The sequence below is a fragment of the Haliotis rubra genome, unplaced genomic scaffold (genome assembly GCF_003918875.1).
Source record: "Haliotis rubra isolate DU_JTF1 unplaced genomic scaffold, ASM391887v1 Scf188, whole genome shotgun sequence".
Lineage (NCBI taxonomy): Eukaryota > Metazoa > Mollusca > Gastropoda > Lepetellida > Haliotidae > Haliotis > Haliotis rubra.
The window spans coordinates 1,054,540-1,079,038 of NW_025765869.1; positions in this window are offsets into that span (position 1 = coordinate 1,054,540).

Consider the following 24,499-nt stretch of genomic DNA (forward strand, 5'->3'; position numbering starts at 1 on the left):
GGAGACGCGCGGGTGGTGAGTAATGAATGGATTTAAATGCAACGCAACACACGATCGCATTCTAAATGCAGTAATGCTTTGTTCGATTTCATTGCAGCACGGGCGAGGTAGTCAGTTGGGTTTCAGACAGACTGATTTATGTCAAAAGCAATGTAAACTGTCTCGTTGTGTTTGTAGTGCATAACAAATAAGTTTTTCAAATCCATTTCGATATGATAGGTGTTTGTTTGATTACCGTGCCTACAGACAGTGTCAACGAACCGTAGTCGAACTGTTGTGTATTGCGGGTGGGCGTGAGACGTTGTGAATTCTGACAGCTTTTAAAAAACTATGAAGTTTGGAAGTATCTTGCTAAAACTAAACAAACTTACATCATAGCAACATTGGTATGGGTGTTTTGAGGTATTTGTTTACACAAGGGCTTTTTTTCAACGTTTACCTCAATCACCTCAAACTATTACTGGGCTGTGGGGTAGCCTAGTGGTGAAAGCGTTCTCTCGTCACGCCGAAGACCCGGGTTCGATTCCTGACATAGGTACAATGTGTGAAACCCATTTCTGGTGTCCCCCGCCGTGATATTGTTGGAATATTGCTAAAGTGACGTAAAATTAAACTCATTCACTCTAACTAGCACTGCACAGTCGAACCTCGATTATCCGGACAGCCGTATAAAAGCCGTTTTGTTTTTAGACGGTCATTGGCATTTTGAAGCAAAATGAAAGTGGATATCGTTATACCGCGACTCACTTAAGAACAATCTGACCAACACATCTAGCATCCTTACAGTGAGTGAGTGATTTTAGTTTTACGCCGCACTCAGCAATATTCCAGCTATATGGCGGCGGTCTGTAAATAATCGAGTCTGGACCAGACGATCCAGTGATCAACAACATGAGCATCGATCTGATTTTGTATGGAGCCTGGATATATTTCATGTACAACTGCAAAACATTCCGAGTACGCACTAGAATATATTTAAGATGGAGTTTGGTATCATTGCAACCAGGAACAGTCCAGAGCAATGCTGATTTTACAGTGCTACCTGACTGAGATACTTTTGTGGCAAGTAAACACGAATAAGCCATCAAGACACAGTATACTGAATCCGAGTCCTTGTTTTATCCCTCGTATGCTGCACTCCAAGCAGGGTGAGGTGAAATTGGGTTTAACGTCGTGCTTGAGAATATGTCGCTCATATGACGACGTGCATGCGTGTGTATGTGGATGTGCGGCTACTTGTACTAGCCCAGACTGAAGCTGGTTTTATAGTGCTAGCCTACTGAGATACCATGCCGCAGGGTAACATGAATAAACCACTCAGACACATTAAACTGACTCCGAGCCGACCAGTCCTTGTTGTACCCATTAATGCTGAGCGCCAGGCAGGGACCAACAAGTACCATATTTTAACGTCTTTTGGTATGACGCGGTCGGGGATCGAAGCCGCGACCTTCCGCTCTCCGGGGCGGACGCTCTAACCACTACACCACGGAGGCTCTAACCACTACACCACGGACGCTCTAACCACTACACCACGGACGCTCTATCCACTACACCACGGAGGCTCTAATCACTACACCGCGGAGGCTCTAACCACTACACCGCGGAGGCTCTAACCACTACACCACGGAGGCTCTAACCACTACACCACGGAGGCTCTAACCACTACACCACGGAGGCTCTAACCACTACACCACGGACGCTCTAACCACTACACCACGGAGGCTCTAACCATTACACCACGGAGGCTCTAACCATTAAAACCACGGAGGCTCTAACCATTTCAGCACGGAGGCTCTAACAACTACACCACTGAGGCTCTAACCACTACATCACGGAGGCTCCAACCCATACACCACGCAGGCTCTAACCACTACACCACGCAGGCTTTAACCATTACACCACGGAGGCTCTAACCACTACACCACGGAGGCTCTAACCACTACACCACGGAGGCTCTAACCACTACACCACGGAGGCTCTAACCACTACACCACGGAGGCTCTAACCACTACACCACGGAGGCTCTAACCATTTCTGCACGGAGGCTCTAACCACTACACAACGGAGGCTCTAACCACTACACCACGGACGCTCTAACCATTACAGCACGGAGGCTCTAACCACTACACCACGGAGGCGTCCTCCAAGCAGGGTAACAAGAAGTACAATAGTGTGGCGTTATTTGGTTTGACACAGCCGAGGATCGAACAGCGATCTTTCACTTTCTGCTAACTATCCACTGGACCAAGGAGTGAGTCAATCAATCAATATTTATTTCCGTACTCACCAGGCCACAGGCCTATAGTATATACACATACAGTGAATAAGAATTGATCAGTTAGTAGAATTTTTAAGAATGTAATTTTTTTTCTGTACGTGGTAGCGTAATAGATATACATAGATAATCTTTCTAAATGTACTTTACTAGAAATGGTTAAAAGGGGTATGAATTTATAATGTCAGGATGTACAGAGTGATGTCTGTTAATATACTTATTGCTCAACATATAATATACTGGACGTGTAATAAGAAAATGGTACTCGTCTTCAATTACATTCAGATTACACATTTTACATATATTATCCTATGTTCTGTTATAAAGCCTAAATACCTACCAAATTCTATTAGTAAATCATGAGATGAACAGCGGAATTGCGCAAGGTTTATTCTGAAGTTTCTTACGTTTAATAGAGATAGATACTGTTCTTTGTGGATATATTGTTGAATCATTTTATAATATAAAATTTGGTAGAAAGAGATAAGTTAGTCAGTTTAGTTTTACACCGCACTCAGCAATATTCCAGCAATATGGTGGTGGTCTGTAAATAATCGAGTCTGGACCAGACGATCCAGTGATCAACAACATGAGCATCGATCTACGCAATTGGGATACGATGACATGTGTCAACCAAGTCAGCGAACCTGACCACCCGATCATGTTAGTCACCTCTTACGACTGAAGATCCATTCTAACCCGGATTTTCACGGGTACAAGACCAAGGAGCTGGGATTCCCGCCTGATGGTATTCTATAGAAAATATCTTAAGCCAAGGGTTGCGGTCATTGTTCAGCTTAGTAGTTTTATGGTAAGCCTATCGATTACCGTAAGTCTATGTAAGGGACTTGAGTAAGGAGGGATATTCGACATTTCAAATAACAGTACCCCAGTTAAGCCCAATTCACACTAGAGCACGACCGCTGTACGAATGCATAATTTGTTGTGTTGTGATTGTGTTGTGATCCTACAGTGATTGTGTTGATCGTGTTCTTAGCCCAGCACGATTATTCAAATTTAAAACCTGTTTTGTTCTGTTTGTTAAAACCTGTTTTAATTTTTTTACAACCGTGATGTTTGTTCTGTTTGTTAAAACCTGTTTTAATTCTTTTACAACCGTGATGTGGTCGTGTCGATCGTGTATTCATTGTATAGGCATCGTGTAGCGGTCGTGTAGTAGACTGTGTTGATCGTGCTTCATCTTTTGGACACGACTCCACCAAGAACACAACACGATCAAGAAATTTCACGTGTTGCAATCGTACTGGTATCGTGCTCCTGTTAATTTTAATAGGAGACGTGAACACGATGGCTACTCGATCAGTACAGGAAGTCAGCACGAAGACGCACGATGACTACATGATCGAAATACGATCAAAACACGTTAGGCGGACTGAGATTACACCAATCAGAGCACTTCCCACGTGCGCGCTCATAGGGCCTTGCAAAAGCAGGCATCCAGTTTTCTTTGTGAAATCAAAGTGTACACATCTCCTCGTGACCAAGACAAGGAGAAACAACACGCCAACGAAGAGGTTCTCAGGTAAATCTACAGGAAAGAAGATGGCACTTATATTAAAAGAGGGAGACCAGCCAAGCGTCCCTCATCTCTACTTCTTTCTAATGGTGATGATGATGATGATGATGATGATGATGATGATGATGATGATACTGCAGACAGTTCTCAACCTGGGTCTTCAGGAGTTACTACCGTTACTGCTACTGTTCAAGTTCGCAGGGGGGAAGGCGTCGTCACTGATGATGAAGTACGGTTCTTATTCTTCGCTTTGCAGGTGCAGGTAGTCCCAGTTCACCACCCTCCAACATTTTTCTAAGGTCAGAATGCTTGAAGAGTTGGCCATCCTAGCAGGCATCATTGGCTCCAACTTCGACATAGATGAACCTGTAGTCATGGTCCACCAGAACAAAAGGCACCTTGGAGAAGTAGCCCTGGTAGTTGTAGAACAGTGACCCAGACTTCCTTAGGCACCTGATGCGCACGTGTTTCCGTTCCAGAGCCCCGCAGGCGTGGGACATGTTCCATTTGTCCAGGAAGCCGTCAGCAATTACTTTCCACTGTTCAGGAGTAATGCATGGAGGCATGACTTCGGAAGAGTATGCTTTAATGATGGCTTCGCAGACTCGTGGCACGAAGAGTCCAATGGTGTTCTTGGCGACTCTGAAGGAGTTTTGCATGTCCAAGTAGCAAGGTAGCGAAGAGTAACAGCAATCTTCAAGCCTGGGTCGAGTGCTTTCCTGAAAGGAGTATCTTTCTTTTTGATGTAAGGGCCGACTAAGGTGGCCAACTCTTGGAAGAGAGCATTGCCCACCCCAAAGGAAGTTCTTATAGCTGACCTGATCTTTATTGATCAGCTCTGCTAGCAGAATCTCATGCTGTCTATACAGAGGTCTCTGTAGCAACCAATCTCGTGTCCACACTGTCCTTACTCCTTTCTTTCGTCTCTCCTGTGGTGGCCCTTCCTCCAATATCCTCCTCCTCTTCATCATCTTCTCCTCCACCTCCATCATCTCCAAATCCACATCAATTAGTTCCAGCTCCAGCTCTAATCTTCTTCTCCTAGTTGTCATCTTAAAAAAACCTGATGTACACTGATGCTCTTGCACTCATCTACACTGCATTATATACTCCTAGCACTGACGTGAAAGGGAGTCCTTTTGGGGGGAAGAGCTCTGATTGGTCACAATTTTGTGCATAATTCGTACACCTATCGTGATTGCATCGTGATAGCATCTTGTCATGTTTGTGCTGTTTGTGTTCTGATCGTGTTCATGTTGTGTTCATTTCGTGTTCATTTCGTACAAGGATTGTGCACGCTTCCTGCACTAGTTGTACGGGAATCGTGTTGATCGTGTACATTAAAACAATCTGAGCACGATTCCAGTACGATCCATTCGTGTTGCCATCGTAGTACCATCGTGCTCTAGTGTGAATTGGGCTTTAATCACGACTTGTCAGCTTAATGATGGAGATTAGCCCAAGTATTCAGTTTTTAGAGTGTTACCATTTCAGCAAATCCCATGAGCTTAAGTATGGTGCTCAAAACAAATAATCACATTCAGAGTCAACCTGGGATATACATCTGCGATCACAGGATCACAACCCGCCAAAGGGAGGCAACTCCGTACATGAAATCGCGACACCTGAGACTACTGGGCCACTCTTGTCCCTCGCTTTTCAAATGTGACGACGGTACTCTTCCATGTTCCTTTAACCAACAGCTGGATTCTCGGGAACCGACCCAGTGCTTTATAAGCCACAGTGACAAAGCTAACTGCGCCGCAAAACAATATTGTGATCCCGAATCCTCGTTTATGTCGGTTTTTATGAGAAGCGTGGGGAGATGGGAACTTTTTGGACTCGATTAAAACAATGCAATAAACCTATGCGATAAACGCGATATACGGCGATACTGCGTGTTAACTTGCCATATATTTGCGTGTATTTGTACAGTTGCCAAGGGGGACCTGGTATGTTCGGCTACTTCGTGAACGATAATTGTGTTTTCACTGAGCAAGCTGACTCAATCAATACACAGGATTTCGTGGCAGAAGAAACGTACAGGTGAGTCGATATATCTTTGTTGTCAGGTAGGTAAACCGTTTGTAGCCAGTGATTTGTCCACCTAAAACAATTAACCGCCTCCGTGGTGTAGTGGTTTCCGCCCAGAGAGCGGAAGGTCGCTAACCGATAAAAAGACGTTAAAACTTGTTGGTCAGCCTGGCGCTCGGCATTATACAACAAGGACTGGTCGGCTCGGAGTCAGTACATGTGTCTGATGGTCCTGGGCATGGTATCTCAAGCGACCCAGCTTCAAGTCTTTCCGGATGTGCACGTGTCATGGCGAAATATTCCGCACGCGTAAAACCCAATTTCACCTCACCTCACCTCACCTAAAACAATTACATAATCGTTTCCTAACGAAAACTAATAAACTCACGGAGTCTCGTATAAGCAGCAACATGATTCCTGGTGACAACGACCCTCACTTTCCGGATGTGATGATGGTCCGGCACAACACTGTGGGTCTTGCTTATCTTCCTTGGTTTAAAGCGTTGGCTCGTTACGCCGAAGACCCAGGTTCGAATCCCACATGGGTACAATGTGTGAAGCCCATATCTGCCCCGCCGTGATGTTGCTGGAATATTGCTAAAAGCGGCGTGATCACCAAATCACCACAATTCTATTGTGAGTTGCCATTTAAATATGCATCAGGTAAATGTTAACGAACCACTCCCACCCCCAACCCCCAACACACACACCCAATCAATAGTACAACAACTCTGAGCAATTACCCAATTTATCCTTTCAGAGTGCGTAATTGTAAGGATTTACGGCGATTCAATGCAGGCATCAGTGTATGCATCACTGTTGTGAGAGGGGCGGTGGGGGGTAGCCTAGTGGTTTAAGCGTCCGCTCGTCACGCTGAAGACCCAGGTGGGTACAATGTGTGAAGCCCATTTCTGGTGTTTCTTGCCTAAAAGAGGTGTAAAACCATACTCACTCACTCAGTCACTGTTGTGAGCTCATGCCACATGTGGGTATTTGGGTGAGGTGAGGTGAAGAGCGCCAGGCAGGGACCAACAAGTACCATATTTTAACGTCTTTTGGTATGACGCGGTCGGGGATCGAACCCGCGACCTTCCGCCTCCGGGGTCGGGTATTTGGGGCACCACGTAGTCCGACGCTAATGTAAATCACCAAATACCGTTTTAAGGTCCAAAAGGTTCACTAATTGGTTTTAAGAATGTAAGAATAAACTGAAGATAAAGAATAAAAGTACCGACCATCCAACTCTAACCATCTATACCTTTTACTAATAACATATTCATGTAAATAAACAACAGTTCAAAATGCGTCCCTTCCCTCCATGGTCCTCAGCCTGGAGGATCGTCCCCCAACGTTTGGTAAATAGATTAAACACTCAAGTCTAGAATGATCGGTAAGGCTAGATTGTGCCTGGGCTCCTTTTTACTTGTTTTGTAGATAAATATAATTTTTAAATCTATTGAAGAGGGTGGTGCGAGTATCCCTGGATTGAAAACAGTGGAATGCCTTAATTGGAATGTGCTTTCCGTCAGAACCTCAATCCCAATATATGGGTGTTTTCCACAGCCTCGACGTGAGATAAAGGTGTTGTTTTTCTCTTGTTTGTTTGTGGGTTAACGCCGCACTCAACAATATTTCAGCTATATGGCAGCGGCGTGTAAATAATCAAGTCTGGACCAGACAATCCACATTCTCTTCCCACAGAGGTTACTCAAGTCATATCTTCCCTCTGTTCTAATACGGCGATATTTCCCCGTTCTTGTTAAAATCCCCTGGTGGCAAAAAATCGCATCGCAACACGAATTACCTCCCTTCTTTCTATTCAATCAGAGTGAGTGAGTGAGTTAAGATTTTAAGTCACATCGGCAATATTTCAGCCATATCGTGACTAAAAACAAGTTGTGAATTCACCGTAAATACATAGAAATTATATAAAACTGCCGACGAAGGACAGTAAAACCAACTAGACTATGACAGCTATATACTTAAAACTAGTAATTAAATCTAAAATACTTTAACTATAGAGGACGATACAATTATAAAAACAGGCTATTGATCGCCAACAACTGAAGGTAGATCACCATACTAGGGTCCATGGTATTCAATCAGGACACGTATTACATCGACTTAGATCCAATGGAGCTGCCCCAATCATCATGTAGTTTGTTGATCAATATGCGAAGGATAGATTCGCAAAATCAGAAACTAGCAATAGAAAGTGGGGCCACAACTATCCCTCCTCTGCGATGACTTATGTTGATGTGACACACAAGACATTTAATGGCTAGGATTTTCACGGGTGGATAGAGATATTGGACGAACTCCACTTACTAATAATAAGTAGAGGTATGAAATGCATTGTGGCCTGGTGAATAAAGGTCAATGCACGTGCAGTTCATGATAGACTGCCAGTTAGACCGTTTGTAAATATCACATTGACTACTCATCATCATGACCCATTCAGATGATGCTAAACGTTTAATTAGAAATGTGTTTAATTTTTTTAAAAGTGGCAAACGTTTTTGCTCTTGGCACAAAAAGAACATCACAAAAAATTGTGAAAAATAAACACAACGATTTGTAAAAGGTGGCATCCAAAGTTAGATTCTTTTGAAGATCATCATTCGCCGGCTATTTGCTAAAAGAACACCTCTTCATACCTGTCACGTGCATACTTGACCTACATTGACGAACCTTGACCTTTATGACCCAACACTGCCGCTGTTACAGGTCATTGGCAAAGCTTTGCGTTCTGCTGTTTATTTTGTTGACAGTTACATAGACAGATTCTTTAATGATAAAATCGGTGTTTAACAGCGGCAGGTTGTCTGTTCCACTTGCACAGTTTGAAGATTGGGTCATTGGATGAAGAGATATTTACAAAAACTGTTCATTTCATGCCACACTATAGTAGATGCTTTATAGCACAAAAAGTATCGGAAGTGAAAATTCCAGAACGAACATAAGATCACGTGACTGCCAGAAAGTATAGACTACTTACGATGAGTGTCCATCCATGATTCCTTTCTTGCCCATGTCAGAGAGAACCCTCCCTATTGTCTTCAGCAACTGGGGCTCGGGCGTCTTGCCCTTCGACTCATCCCTTAAAACAAAACATAAATGGTATAACTCTTAATGTTACTCACTTCACCAAACACTTTTATCATGAACTTCAAATTGGTTTGTTTGTTTGTTGTTTAACACCCAGCAATATTTCAGCTATATGGCAGCCATGCACATCAAGCTTAACAAACTTTTTGACCACCAGTGAATCTTTAAACTTACCAACCGCAGTCATAAAGCTTTAATATTGAGGCGCTAAACATCAAACGGCGGCGTTAAACACCAAACAAACAAAACAAACAAATTTTAATTTATTATACAATATTTGACCTTTGTCACAAATTTGTGATTACACTCACTTTTAGGGGTTGAGTCCCATCAATGATTGAAAATCACACTTTAAAACTGTGCTAGAATCGGTATTTTACTGAGAAAGTGTAATCCCAAATATAGCATCTGTTACATTTGACCATTTCTTAATGGCATTGTGTATTTATTTCAATGTTTGACTTAACTTGGAATTTCACTTTGAAATCTACTTTAACCCTGTTGATTATATAGTTATTTTATGCAATCCATTAATTCCTTGTACTCAATGGGCTAGTGTTACGACAGATGTAGCGTATGTACAACCACCCAGAAACGGGTATGAGGCGATTAGAAGGGACTCGTGGTACCCTTTTTTAATATACACTGTGAGATCTACACCTATTTGTATTTTGGATACACATACCCCATTTGTGTTTTTTCGATCCCAGATCGATTTTGGCTCATGGACCTGCGGAAAATATCCCCCTTGAGGCGTCACGTTATATTGGGGACGTGGAACTGACTCTTTGCACGTCTACCACGGTTGGATACGTGTGTAGGGAATTACTGGGACGGGTGTGAACCCTAATGCAAATGCGTTCGGTAAAAGGCCTGTAGACAAATTACAATTTAAAACAAACCCAGGTTAATATTTCTAGCTTGTGTAAAGTGGCAAATCCTCTATATGCTAAAATGTGCCTTGCTGTGAATATTGAATTATTACGGGACTCCAGATAATTGTTCAACATCAAGAGTACGTACTCATTTTTTTCAATATAGGAGTACTGGAAAAACTTAAGAGTACATTTAGAGTACTGAATGGAATTTAATGGCGTATCATTATTAATATTAGTCGGGTGGGTGGGTGAGTGAGTTTAGTCTTATGCTTATTTTAGCAGTATTCTAGCAATATCACGGCGGGGGACACCAGAAAAGATCTTCACACATGTCTACAATGTATGAAGATAGTTTCTGGTGCCCCCGCCGTGAGTGAGTGAGTGAGTTAAGATTTTAAGTCACGCCCCCGACGTGAACCGGAATAGAACCCGTGTCTTCGCAGCTCCGCATTATTAATAGTCGGGGGCTTTATGTATGGATCTTAGCTGCCAGTTCGTCTCCATGTCTTGCAACAGGAGCGGGGCGGCGATATAGCCTAGTGGTTTAAGCGTTCGCTGGTCACGACAAAGGCCTGGTTCGATTCCCCACACGGATACAATGTGTGAAGCCCTTTTCTGGTTTCTTTCGCTTTGATAGTTCTGAAGAATAGCTAACAGCAGCAAAATACCATTTCTCTCATACACATGTGCCAACGCAAAACACATATATCTCGGGGCGGTGGGGTAGCCTAGTGGTTAAGGCGTTCGCTCGTCACGCCGAAGACCCGGGTTCGATTCCCCACATGGATACAATGTGTTAAGCCCATTTCTGGTGTCCCCCGCCGTGATATTGCTGGAATATTGCTAAAAGCGGCGTAAAACCAAACTCACTCACTCACTCACACATATATCTACCAAAGCGACACACCCAACATGAACACACCTACACGTTATCCAAGAATTGCACGGTTCCTCTGCTGACAGCGGGGCAGAGTCACACACAATATACGTGTATTGTAATGTATTTCGGTAACCACGCGTGGCCTTGGGCGAACACACGAAGTCCCTTTGTCCGTTTGCCCTTCACACTGAAGGATACACAGGATCAAGCAGGCACCACGTTAATAGGATTATTTCTCGCGATTACGTTTGGAAACGCGTTCATAATCTAGCCATTAGAGGTTAGGTAAAGGAGCTTGTTTGTATTATTAATATCTTTTAATAATAATAATATTATTCACAGGAATTCAATCCGTCAAAATGAAAAACACACATATTTTACAAAATACATTTCCTGATGAAAGAACTGCTGTATGGTGCACAGCTTAAGTCCCCCACTTTGCAATTTGAGGTACAAATGCTAAAGGAAAATGTCTTTCTTGAAGAGATATATTCGCAAAATTGTAAGGAATTTCTACCCTAGGCTTTAAACACCTCTTGACCATATTATTAAACAAATAAAATAGGTGTATATAATATAATCATAATCGTATGTGCCATGTACTTCTCAAATGAATAATACGTAATTCAATTTAAAACACAATTTTCCAAGTTTATTGGAAATTATCCTTTCTTGAGGTTTCACATTTTTAAAAAAAAATACTTTAAGGGTTTACGACTTCAAGGCAAGGATTGCGTGCGGAAATTGTAAAAGTACATATTAATTATGAAGTATTTGGCTAAAGCTTGTGCTGCGGAAACAAAATATTAGGAAGGCTAGACATGCTGGTCATTATATTTGACCGCGTTATATCGACAGTGTATGTCGTCACGATGAATAATTAATGCATGGCATTTAGTGATTACATTATCATAACAGTTTCGTTGATCTCAATCAAGTGTACAATAACTCACAATTCGTTAAACGGTAAAATTACAACTTCAATCTTCAGAATCAGCCTTTTATGGAAGACAAATACATGTTCAGCCCCATACATATTTGTTGAAAATGCTGCGATATCTGTTGAGCTTTCAATGTTTTACACGTTGTATTTGTAATAATAACAACATGTAAGTTATTGCTGTCTTCCGTTCAACTTACGATTTTTTGACAACTTGTCCGACGAGTTTTCTGAACGACATTTTCACAGTATCCCTGAAATGTCGGTACTCGACGTATTGTTCTGCTACAGTGTCATTTGATGTCTTGCCCCGGCTACCACAACGTACCGCCGAGTTGATCTACCCCACAGACAACTCACAGGGGTACCGACCGTGACCTGGCAGGGGTAGGGGCAGGGACTGTGTCAAAACCAAAACCCGTCTTCATGCCCTCACGAAGCGGATCGTTCTTTGTTTCCCAGCCTTTGGATATTTATGTGTTACCAATACACGTATTACAGATAATATATCTCGCTGTAGGTTTATTATTATAATAAGTGTATGTAATAAGCATTTTAAACTTATTATTATCTTAAATATCCTAAATTGAGAGATAACCCTGTTATAACATTATTTTATATTGCTTTCAGCGCAATAATGTGTAAGCAATGCAATAATATGCATTACTTCCTTTACCTCGCAAATCGGCCTTTTGTCAGTGACTTTCAGGTTATTTCTACAAAGACATAACATTATATATTTTTTGTGTATATTAACCAAAAAATCATATACTTGGAAACCTTCATTTTCATTCCGGCAATGGGTGATGTCATTTCTTGCAGACTTAGAAGGTCCAAATAAATCCCTCAATCCACAATATATACTGGACAAAAATAGTTAGGGATATATGTAAATTTTGAAATAATAAATAATGTATGAATAATTTATTCATTGTCACACTGATAAACTATCAATCATAAAATAGCAATATCCCTAACTTATTTTGTCCAGCATATATCCACAAAGCGGTATGAACGAAATCTATTAATTCACATTTATATACAGTATCGACGTGAGGCAGCTACTCTGACTTATATATTACTTATGTGTGTTTTGTGACCGTCCCTAATAAACTGGAAGTACGCCCAGGGCCTATAATGATACGCTAAAGCTCAATGATTAAGGATTTTAGTGATTAGGGAATGCTTTTAACGTGACATATTGGCAAATAGTTACGGGTAGAAACGGTCCGACATGCTGTGATGATCGCATTGTAACATGGGACAAGATCACTGGAACAGAAAATCCAGCTGGTAATTACTTCACGATCATATATAAATAGCACGATTGCTGTCTTCTTCCAAACACACAATATGGAGTGTAAATCAAATATGTAAGTCCACGCATAATGTTAAACGTTAAAATCTGTTAAACGCCAATAGAAATGTGATATCTGTAAAAGTGTTTTTGAAGATTCACAAAGCTGTTTAAATTGTCCTAGTTATTCATGGAATTCTCTTCGCTAATAGTGAGTGAGTGAGTGAGTTTAGTTTAACGCCGCTTGTAACAATATTCCAGCAATATCACGGCAGGGGACACCAGAAGCTTCCCTAAGAGATTTGTTAATCTCTGTTTCAAATTGTTCCCTGTTAGGCCAACCTAACTCTCCACTAAACCTACATAAATGATTACCTTTAGCCATGGGTAATGAATTAAAAACAATCGATGCAGGGGATTCGGGCTGAAGTTTAATGACTTTTTTCACGGTTGTATTTTTCAAGGTTTGAAATGTATAAAAGAAAGGGTTAGTTTCATACCTCGTTGTGGTCCGATGGAGCTGAAGACTGCACGCTGCTCCCCCAAAAGAAGATAATGATTATTTCCTCTTAAACCACAAGGAAGTCATGTTTTATAAGGATAACGGAATAACTTCCCTAGGGCAATTATTTCTATTTAAAAACAATATAATTGTACTCATTTTGATAATCTTCATCATGCCTAATACATTACACGCGTATTAAATAAGTATTCCCTAGTGGTGTAATGCCGTTTAATCACCCTCACTACGGTAGTTATTTAAATAAACTCTGCTAACGCTAAAGCCCTCGCAGAGTTTATTTAAATAACTACCTTGTAAGGGTGATTAACCTATACGTATCTGGAAGAAGTTCGTGATCTGCACGAGCGTCTTCCAAGCGTCACAGAAAACCTTTATTGTGTCGAGATGCATTTGAGGGTACGTTTTGCTCTAAAACCGTGCAATCATGAAGCTATCTCTCGAACATGCAGCAAAAGCGCACGAGACTAACGTGCATGTGTGCAGAGAGGGATGATGTTCGGCCAAATTTTCCCAGACACTCTAATCTATGGAATCACAGAAGGGACATTGTTGCGTATTCGCCCTTTCAAAAACAAGCAAAAAAGTGTCAAAATTATCCAAAGTGATGCGACATTGCTGTTCTTTTCATAGTATCTATTTACTTATCCAAAGGGCTACATTGCGACAGTTCACGAATTTTCGCTCCATCTGAGATGTATAAAAAGCGTTAAAATGCTAAAATAGGATTCCATACTTATCATGACCTGATGCAGGTACTATGTTTGTAATCCATGCAATGGAAATGCTAATTATTATATTAACTCTTTCCATACGACGAAAGATTTTCACAGCTGCACATATATCCTAAGGACGTGATATCACGTCCAGTCATTAAGGTATGGTTAATTAAATAAAAAAAATTCGTGAGAGTATTTTGATTATTTTAAGGACAATGGTGGCCATTTTGAAATTGGCGGCCATTTTGAAAATGACACAAGGCATGATATCAATATATTTGGAATCCTGTGAGATGAGCTTTCATTTGATATATCACATGGCATAATTATTTACAAAATATCTGTTAGCATAATCATTTTAATGATTCTGGCGGCCATCTTGAAATTGGCGGCCAGTTTGAAAATGCCACAAGGTAGAATTTGCAGAACTTTGTATCTTGTACATGGCAATGATGTTCTGAAGCTTTCCTGAAAAATTCAGCTTTCTACTATTTTTTCCAATGTTACCTATTGTTTGTGTGTAATGCTCCTGGCCTACATCTACAACCCTTGCATAAGACCAGACATTTCCAGCTGTAGTCTTTGAATTCGATGGACGAGATATGACGTCGGAGTTTTTACAATGTTTCCATACGAGGGACGTGATAACTCGTCTACTCATAGTAAACATATTTCACTGTTTTCTAGCCGTGTATCCTCGTCCTTCGAATGCAATTCGTGTGACAGAGTATATTTTTTAGGATTTACTTGATTATCTCCCCTGGTCAAAACCACGTGCTATATGACCTTGACATTCGGTGACCACACAGCGTTAAATGGCTGGTTGTGGAAAATCGTATAGGACTGCAAGCCATGTTCTGTCTGCCATTTGTGATGATGTAAGTAACTGTTACGACATTTGACGTTTGATTGTTAGCAATGTTGACTGTTGACTGTTGACTGTTCTTATAGTTGTTGCCACAGGTAACACTCGTTTCTTCGTTGTTTGGATGTCATGACCCTATAATTCTAGGTGATGACATAAATCTACTAAATTGTGGTTGTTCTTCCACCGTAGTGTAGTCACTGGATTGAAAGAAATTGTCACAATTACCACATTGCTGTGTAAATTCAATTATGTTTCTCCTTTTAGAAAAAAATGCATTTCCAATGTTTCTGTGCTAAAGACGACATATTTTTTTCTCTTTTGGTCTGAAATATTTTAATGAAAGTGAATAAAGATGTTTTGAAAAAAAATCAGTTTATATGGATTTTGACGTTACGCTAGTCATGAATGGTCCATGTCAAAAGTTGCAACCATGGATTCGTAATATCACGTCCCTCGTATGTAAGTGTCATGTTGCTAAAAATAGACTCGTATTGAAGGGTTGTGACCCATCAGACGTAATATCTCGTACTTCGAATGGAAAGAGTTACTTCTGTTTTTTGATACAGAATATTTCAAACTTCGGTACAAATAAACAAGGAACATGAAACGCCAATTATATCGTTGTGCACAGTTTATCGCGCTAGAGTATTCTTGGCGAGCTTAATAGATGCTGTCCAAACCAGAATATTTACCGCCATGCTTGATATCCTCTTTATCATATCAGTCTTGAATTCACAGGGGCGGTAGGGAAGCTTAGCGGTTAAAGCGTTCGCTCGTCAAGTCGAAAACCCGGGTACAATGTGTGAAGCCCATGTCTGGTGTGCCCCACCGGTTCTGGTGTGATATTGCTGGAATAATGCTAAAAGCGGCTTAAAACCAAACTCACTTACTCACTCACACTCAGCCCACTAGGTATCACTACGTTCGTATTGAAATGGGGCTTGCCTGCACAAATGGCAACTAGTCAAATTGACATGCTTCAAGAAATTCACAAAACGTTCACACCTCAAGGTGTACTAAAAGAGAATTTCTTTATATGCTGCTCCTGCAGTTGTATTAACTCGTTAAGTAATCAGGAGTGGCGGTGGGGTAATGGCTCAAGCGTTCGCTCGTCTCAACGAAGATCGAGGTTCGATTCCCGGACCTGGATGTGATGAATTGTCGCCATAATCACATGACGAAGTCCGTCCGAAAGGAACATTACAACTTTTCCAGCTTTTATCAAATCTAGCAAAACAAAATAATTTTAATTTATAAAGTCTATATTTTCTGTTTTCTACTCAACCAATGAACAATGGGTGTTAGAAATATCGTATGTTGCACGAGATTTCAAAGGTATTGAAATGCATGTCCTACAATCACAGCATTTACATATGTTACACATGCTAGAAAACACATGAAAACAATGGCCAGATTTGTAAACACACCTGTGAAATACATGTAAATGCAGAGTTGAGTGTTCGTTTATTTTAAGACCCCTTTAAACGTGTGTAAATCTGACAGCTAGATGATACGTAGATTTCAAACGTTGTTCATATGGCTGCCGGATGAAACGTATATTTCCTAAAGTTAGTAAATTTGGGTAATACAGTGGGACGCGGTGGGCGAGCTGGCTAAGGTGCCAGGCTAGTGATCCAGCGAGCTTGAGGTGTCGGGATCGAGCTCACCAGTGACCGGGTGTAAAAGCCTCGGAGTCAACTTTGTTTGCAGACTCTTTCAGTGTTGTCACAAGCCCTAGTGTACAGTACACATCCCTGTGCACTTCAAAGAACCCACGAATGCGTTGGTAGATGACCAGATGGTGGCCACATGAATATGTGCAAACACCGAGTTGCGGGTACAGCAACGTGCAGTGAACTTGGACAAAGTACTGTGACTATGTGTCCCAGTCCACCCAGCTGTGAATGGATACCTCGTTAGGATGAGAAGGCCACAATAACTTGGTGCGCCTAGTGGCTGCAAAAGTTGTATGATCCCCAGGGAGTTGAGATTGATAACACGATGTGCCGTTGAGATTGACATCCAATGATCGAGGGAAAAAAATAGCAGCGCCTTGAGCAAGCACTAGTTGCCTGGATATGTGCGCTATATAAATACCATATATTAATAATAATAATAATAATAATAATTTTGTGTGGTCTTTCTTGTTAGATCGATATCATGCTGTCGACAGTTAGTCTGATGTAAGTGATACATTGTGTTTCAGGATGACATCGTGACAACGTCTCCACGCTCAGCCTTTTCCGAAAAAGCGTTAGATGAGCCACTCCCGTCTTCCCCGATCTATGTGTGGTGACAAAATATTGTTCAATGTCGCAAAGAACAATATATATTCCAGCTGCAGAACAATTCTGAAGTTTGTTGTCGTTTTCAGCGCTTGAAACTAATTTGAAAAAAATATTCTTGCCAAAAGGTTCTTGCCCTTTTCTACATGTTTTTACCATAAGAAAGCCTAATCTTGCCACCTTAATATGGTATCATGAAATATTTTTTTAACCGAAATTTATACTTATTTCAATTAATTGTTCCTTGTTCTCGAAATGTCGAGTTCTTTCTCGTTAGTTCGATTGTTTTTTTGTTGTTGCTGTAATTTTGATAACTATTTCGTCATTTCAAGTTAAGAAAACTCGAATTTTGGAATCTCTAACAACTCTAACAATCTCTAACATCTCTAACCAAAAATAAGACTGAGTGTTCAAATAATTGAGTGAAAGAATACCAGCAACGATAAGACAACAACGGGATACATTTTGAGTGAAAAAATACAACAGTTTGATACCACGAGACGGTGAACACATGCAGCATGCAGGCAACTGAAGTCATAGTACGTAATGTTCAACACTGCAATTATCTAACCTGGTTGGGGGGCGGTGGGGTAGCCTACTGGTTAAAGCGTTCGCTCGTCACGCCAAAGACACGGGTTCGTTTCCCCACATGGGTACAATGTGTAAAATCCATTTGTTGTGTCCCCCGCCGTGATATTGCTCAAATATTGCTAAAAGCGGCGTAAAACCCAACTCACCCACTCACTCTAACCTGGTGGCTCAGTGGGAAGACAGTCATCATGATATGTAATGTTGCTGGTTCGAATCATGTCATTAACTTTTCATGTGAAGCGATTCTGACAGTGAACCAGGAAAATATGAACACTGAAAGGTTTGTTGTAAGATCCGTCTCCAAAGCCAAGCCTTATCAATTCATTCTCAGCAACTTACAATGCGATAACAAGATACTTGAGGCAAGACAAGTTGGTTTCTAAGCATGAAGTCATGGAAGCTCTCGTACAATATATCTATAATTGAGGTTTCACGCTCTTTTGAGAAAGTGAGATCTATGTTACCCGGCGCAGATTCCCTTCAACACAGGAGTGTTCGTCGACAGCAACACCATTCATTTCCTCAGACTCTTACCTTCTGAAATCAAGATCCTACCCTTTCGGTGATTCCAACCTGCAAGGCTTCTTGATAAAAGCCAAGCGATGTACGGAGCTATTGTTTACATTCCATATATGGCAAGTGTTCTCTGTTTGGAAGCTGTTCGCCTCGAAGTTTCAATTATCGATTTCAGGCAAGTAATACGGGATAATAAGAATCTTAGTGCATCAATAGGCGGCTAAAGTAAGTGCATATTCCCCAATATATATAACATAAGCCAAATATTGTCGAAAATGTGTGACATTGTGCCTTTAATGAATTTAACATTAGCGATTTTGTCATGCAGTCCGTGGATATTCCAGTTCAGAAGGTTGATGACTGGAGTCCAGCCACATGTTTTAGTGTTATCGTCAGGGTGTCCATTAATGAAGTCCTCAAACGGTAACATTTTACAAAAGCTGTGTCGTTCAAATAACCTTGTGATGCACGCAAATTTCGTCGACAACGGATGTCGATCTGACTAACTTGCATTCAAATATCGTTCTGATGGACGTAAATAACGTCAACTACGGCCTTTCGATCTGACTGCAAGCCTTCAAATAACCTTGTGATGCACGCCTTATTTCGTCGACAGTGGCCGTCGACCTGACTGCAAGCCTTCAAATAACCTTGTGATGCACGCCTTATTTCGTCGACAGTGGCCGTCGACATGACTGCAAGCCTTCAAATAACCTTGTGATGCACGCCTTATTTCGTCGACAGTGGCCGTCGACCTGACTGCAAGCCTTCAAATACCCTTGTGTTGCACGCCTTATTTCGTCGACAATGGCCGTCGACCTGACTGCAAGCCTTCAAATACCCTTGTGTTGCACGCCTTATTTCGTCGACAGTGGCCGTCGATCTGACTGCTAGAGTTCAAATACCCTTGTCTTGCACGAAGATTTCGTCGACAATGGCCGTCGATCTGACTGCTAGAGTTCAAATACCCTTGTGTTGCACGCGGATTTCGTCGACAATGGCCGTCGGTCTGACTGCTCCAGCTATCGTCTGAACTGAACTGAACTTTATTTACATTCCGTCCGCGTTCTGCGGCATTAGAGGTACAAGTTTACATCATAATGTACAACTTAAATACAAGTATGAAATATAAAGTGGTCATATATACATATTGCTTGTTTGCAAGAATAAACTGTCTGTACATAATTTAACCAGTTAATTAAACAATGTCCAACCCCACTGTCGCAATCAACCATTTTCTTATAATAATAATAATACTGGAAATTTATACAGCGCTAAATCCAAACACTAACTTGGTGCTCAAAGCGCTACCACTTTTGTCTTATGACAACAGGTACTTTGTTAGAGTATTGCACTTTACCGAGCGCACCTTTCCTGATTTCAATTAGTGTCCTGTGGAGAATCGAACTCACCTGGACAGGTGGAAGCTAAGCTAGGTTAATTAGTTAATCAAATCAGTCTCTGAACAGGTCCGGGGGCGGTATCACATATACTTAGTGCTTGTGCACCAAGGGATGCCTTTGTCTCGATAGTTCCCTGCGAACATAGAAAATCTTGAAAGAGTTGGATATAACCCATAACCGAATTCATGTAATGATTTATGCGACCGTTCTTTTGAATATCAGTCACAACATTGATCACGCGGAAGAGTATCAATCTAAGGTGTATATGTAGTGAAACCAATAACAGTCGTGTTTGATGTTCAAAGTATCTCTCAGCAATGTTCCAGCCACAAGAGACTAGTCTGTAAATAATCGAGTATGGCAATCAAGAGATCGACATCATGAGCATCGATTTACGCAACATGATATGATGACATACATCAACCAAGTCAGCAAGACTGACCGCCCGATCCAATTAGTCGCCTCTTTCGACAAGACAGGGATGGGTTGTTGAAGACAAATTCTGGGTCTGATGCTGAAAGAAACAGGATCATAATTAGGACGAAAATTGGTTTCGAGCCCAGACTGACCGAACTCTGCGAAGTGAATTTACCGTTTCAGACTTCTAGGTTGATTATGCCCTCACGGGCACGATGTGATTATCAGTATACTGTTTAACTAATCATTTTGATCCTTTTTGAAACGGTTACACAATTCGTGTCATGTCACAATTATGACTTTATGTTCGCGCAGTACGTTTCGCTAAAATGGTCTGTGTGCCATGTGGCTGATTATCATGTTCAGCATTCATTGTGTTAACCCTAAGGATCGTAAATAGATGCTTTGACTTTAGGATAAGGGTGATGACCCTTAAGTTCGTGAGGTGGTGTTTTATTGGCAATGATCATAATAGGTACCTGACCACGGCGGTCGTAGGGGCGGTGGGGTAGCCTAGTGGTTAAAGCGCTCGCTCGTCACGCCGAAGACCCGGGTTCGATTTCCCACATGGGTACAATGTGTGAAGCCCATTTCTGATGTCCCCCTCCGTGATATTGCTGGAATAGTACTAAAAGCGGCGTAAAAATAAACTCACTCACTCACAGAGGTCGTAAAAGAGTTCTTGATTGGTAAGATGAAAGTTTACAGGAGAGAAGTTTCGCAGATATCTCCCTGGATGTTCCGTACCGGTTTTGCGCTATGACATATAAGACATCCTCTCAATGATGGACTAATGGACGAATAAGAATTAGTGGGGGTATCCTTAGGCCAAACACTTCGACAGACTAAAACAACAAACTATACGGTCCAGCGCACAGCTAATTTCCTGTCTCATCCCTTAGGAAATGGAACAACTCACCTAAACCCTAAAGTTCTACAGCAGTAACTCATAGATGAAGGATTGAAAACCCCAGACGAAAACAATAAAATGAGTTGTAAGACATGTTATTATGTTTATATGTCATATATGTTCAAAAAGGATTTAGGTAATCTCAGAATAAATTCATTTTTCTTGAACTTCATTTGAAGACATTTCCCCCCGTTAGAGTACAATAAAGCAAGCCCCAGAACGAACTCTTCACCAAATAATCAAGTATGATACATTCTACCGTTTGAAATTCCGCCAATCTTGTATTTTATCGCCGTGTTGTGTTATCTAACGTGGTCAATATGAATCTGTTACTTTTTGCTTTTTGTGCGGGGCAGTGCGTATGGGCGGAGGCATGTCTGTAGCACGTGGAAATCAAGCAGATGTTACTTCATACAATCCTTAAGTGAGGCATTCCAAATTGCATTGTTGCGCACACGTTCATTATTCTAGATATTGACATCACAATGCCGCAGTGTGTGTGTGTGTGTGTGTGTGTGTGTGTGTGTGTGTGTGTGTGTGTCCAATTGTGAACAATTATATGCTTCTCATATATTTATTCATATATATACAAAAATGGTATGTTTACATCCTCTTGTGAAGAATAATCTATTAATGTATCCTTTGTAGTCATTCAGCGATGCTAGTTATAATAATGCTATAATATAATCTCTCTGCGTGTAAAGTCGTGCTGCAGACCGGAGGCTATCACCATGATTGAAATGCGTTGTGACACCAATTGAGAATGCTTCCCACTGAGATCGTGACAACACAAACGGACATGGCTTCTTCTGGAACGGATATCTATTGTCTTGAAGACCTTCGGATGGCAAATGATGCAAAATACATGCCGTTGCTTACTAAATTATCTAGGAAAGCATACACCAGCATCAAAGACATTAACAGTGCCTGTGTGTGTCTGCTATCGCCATTTCCGTATAATGGTGACTGACAAAAATGAATCAGGTAAAGATCAACGGAATGCTTATGCGCTCAAAATGGGATAGAGCGAGACATCCAATATATATTTTGTACCTGAATTGAGAAGATTTGGTAATAAGGCAATAACGGCCTACAAAGAAAGGATGGCTAAATAATCAGAAGGAAATACATGAACAAAATACAATACAACAAAACAAAACAAAAGAAACTTTAATGTAATGAATTCGAAGAGCGTATACACATCAATCCGGAACAGACTTTGCCTACGGAAACATAATTATAGGAATAAGTGCGGAAACGTTGCGAACAAACTGAAATCGAATTTAGAAAAGAAGTCCAAATTTAGATGGTTTTTACTGCAGGATTCCAAAAATAACTAATGTTCATAAATGATCAAACAGGGTTTAATATCTGCCTTCCGAAAAATAACAATCCTAAAAAATTCCTAAAACTTGCGGCCAACCGTCCTATAGAATTCTTCTTACAAATTACCTTCTGCAGTATATATCGAATGAATGAAACAAGAGTGAAATACCTGGCCTCCCCCTTTTGTTAACCTTGAAAAGGCTTATTGAAATCCTAGAACGGATTTAAGTTCCTGTCTCACCATACATATAATATTTTTTGTGCTGAGATTCTTAGTAATACAAAACTGAACAAGAACCAGAAATATATAACGTTAATTACTGAAAATGATTTTGAAAAAAAGGTGAAAAGGTAATTGGAGAAACGAACCAATGACCTACGACAATTCTAACTACTGTGGGAAGAAATGTTATACTGAATTCTGCATCACTGTCAAATTGTAATCGTTTTCCAGCATTTCAGATCAACAAATGAAGGAAGCTTAAATTTATAATTAGGACTTAAAAAGATATCCTACTCATTTAACGACCAGGTATAGAAGTATTAGCAGGTATTCCACTGCGTCAGTATGGGTCCACCCGTCAAGAAAAGAACTGTCTATGTAATCTGGCAAAAAAACCAAGAAGAGACTTCAGAGATGTATCAGTGGCACTTATGCAGGTCGCTACATCATAGTCTGAGTCGAAAGTGAAAATATTGACAATTGATAATTTCAAAAATGATATGTTATGGTTCCACCTAACGTGTTCGATTCCATCTTCAGAAAAAAACTGTGTGTCTCAAACAGCCAAAGATATTATTCTATTGTGTGTCCATGAATCTAATTTTCGAAGCTCGTTTGGGTCACGGTAACTGTAACACGAGTAGTGCGAGAGCTGCACAATGGGCTGCAATGGGCTGTAATGGGCTGCAATCAAATAACGTATGAGAGAACAGTTTGTGTCTGATGATTCTGTATAAGAGTCTATACAAACATGTAATGAAGAACAGTATGTGTCTGACGATTCTGATTGTGTTCTATACCAACATGTAATGAAGAACAATTATATTCATTTTGTATGTTTTGTTTTAAACATATTTTATTCATGATAAAAGTATTGGGTACAGGTTATACAACTTAGAATACCCCCTCCGGAGTATCAACATGTATATTTGTTGCATTCATTATACAAGAGGGACCAACTAGAACAGGAAGATGAGAAACAGTGGGACAATTGCAATAATGAAAAAGCCTTTTTGATTGACAAATATATGTTTGAACAATTTTAAATATGTTTTAATTTATGTGAACAGTCATACGATTCTATACACCAAAACGAAATGAAGACCAGTATGTGTCTGACGATTCTATACTATCACCACAACTTAATGAAAAACAATATGTACATGTATCTGATGATTCTATCATCAATTCTATACCACAACGTAATAAAGAACATGTCACCGACGATTGTATAACAATTCTATGCCAAAACGTAATGAAGAACAGCATGTGTCCGACGATTTTATGGCAGTTCTAAATCAATACACAGCATATTACAAAATAAATTAATGCATACTGATATACCAGTAATGAATACTGGTTTTCAGTCCTTCAGAGGGAATCCAAAATATGTATAGACGTTTTCTGATGCGTCAATATATACCGAACCAACTTAAGGATCTTGAAATATATATTTTATAGCGTGTAAACACTGATAGAAACTCCAGATAGACATTCCCCCCATTACTCATGATCTTTAACTTGTCAGTGCTCGGTACATGTATATGTAGTTATGTATTTGACACCGTATTTGAGGTAGAATAAAGCTACTCGCACGTAACACGTCAACTACTGCTCAAGACACACGACAAGGTCGAAGCTACAAGGAAAACACAACTTTATTATACGGCAGATACAATGTGACAGTGACCATTTACATCAAGGCATCGACCACTGAATGAATGAATGAATGAATGAATGAAAATGAATGAATGAATGAATGAATGAAT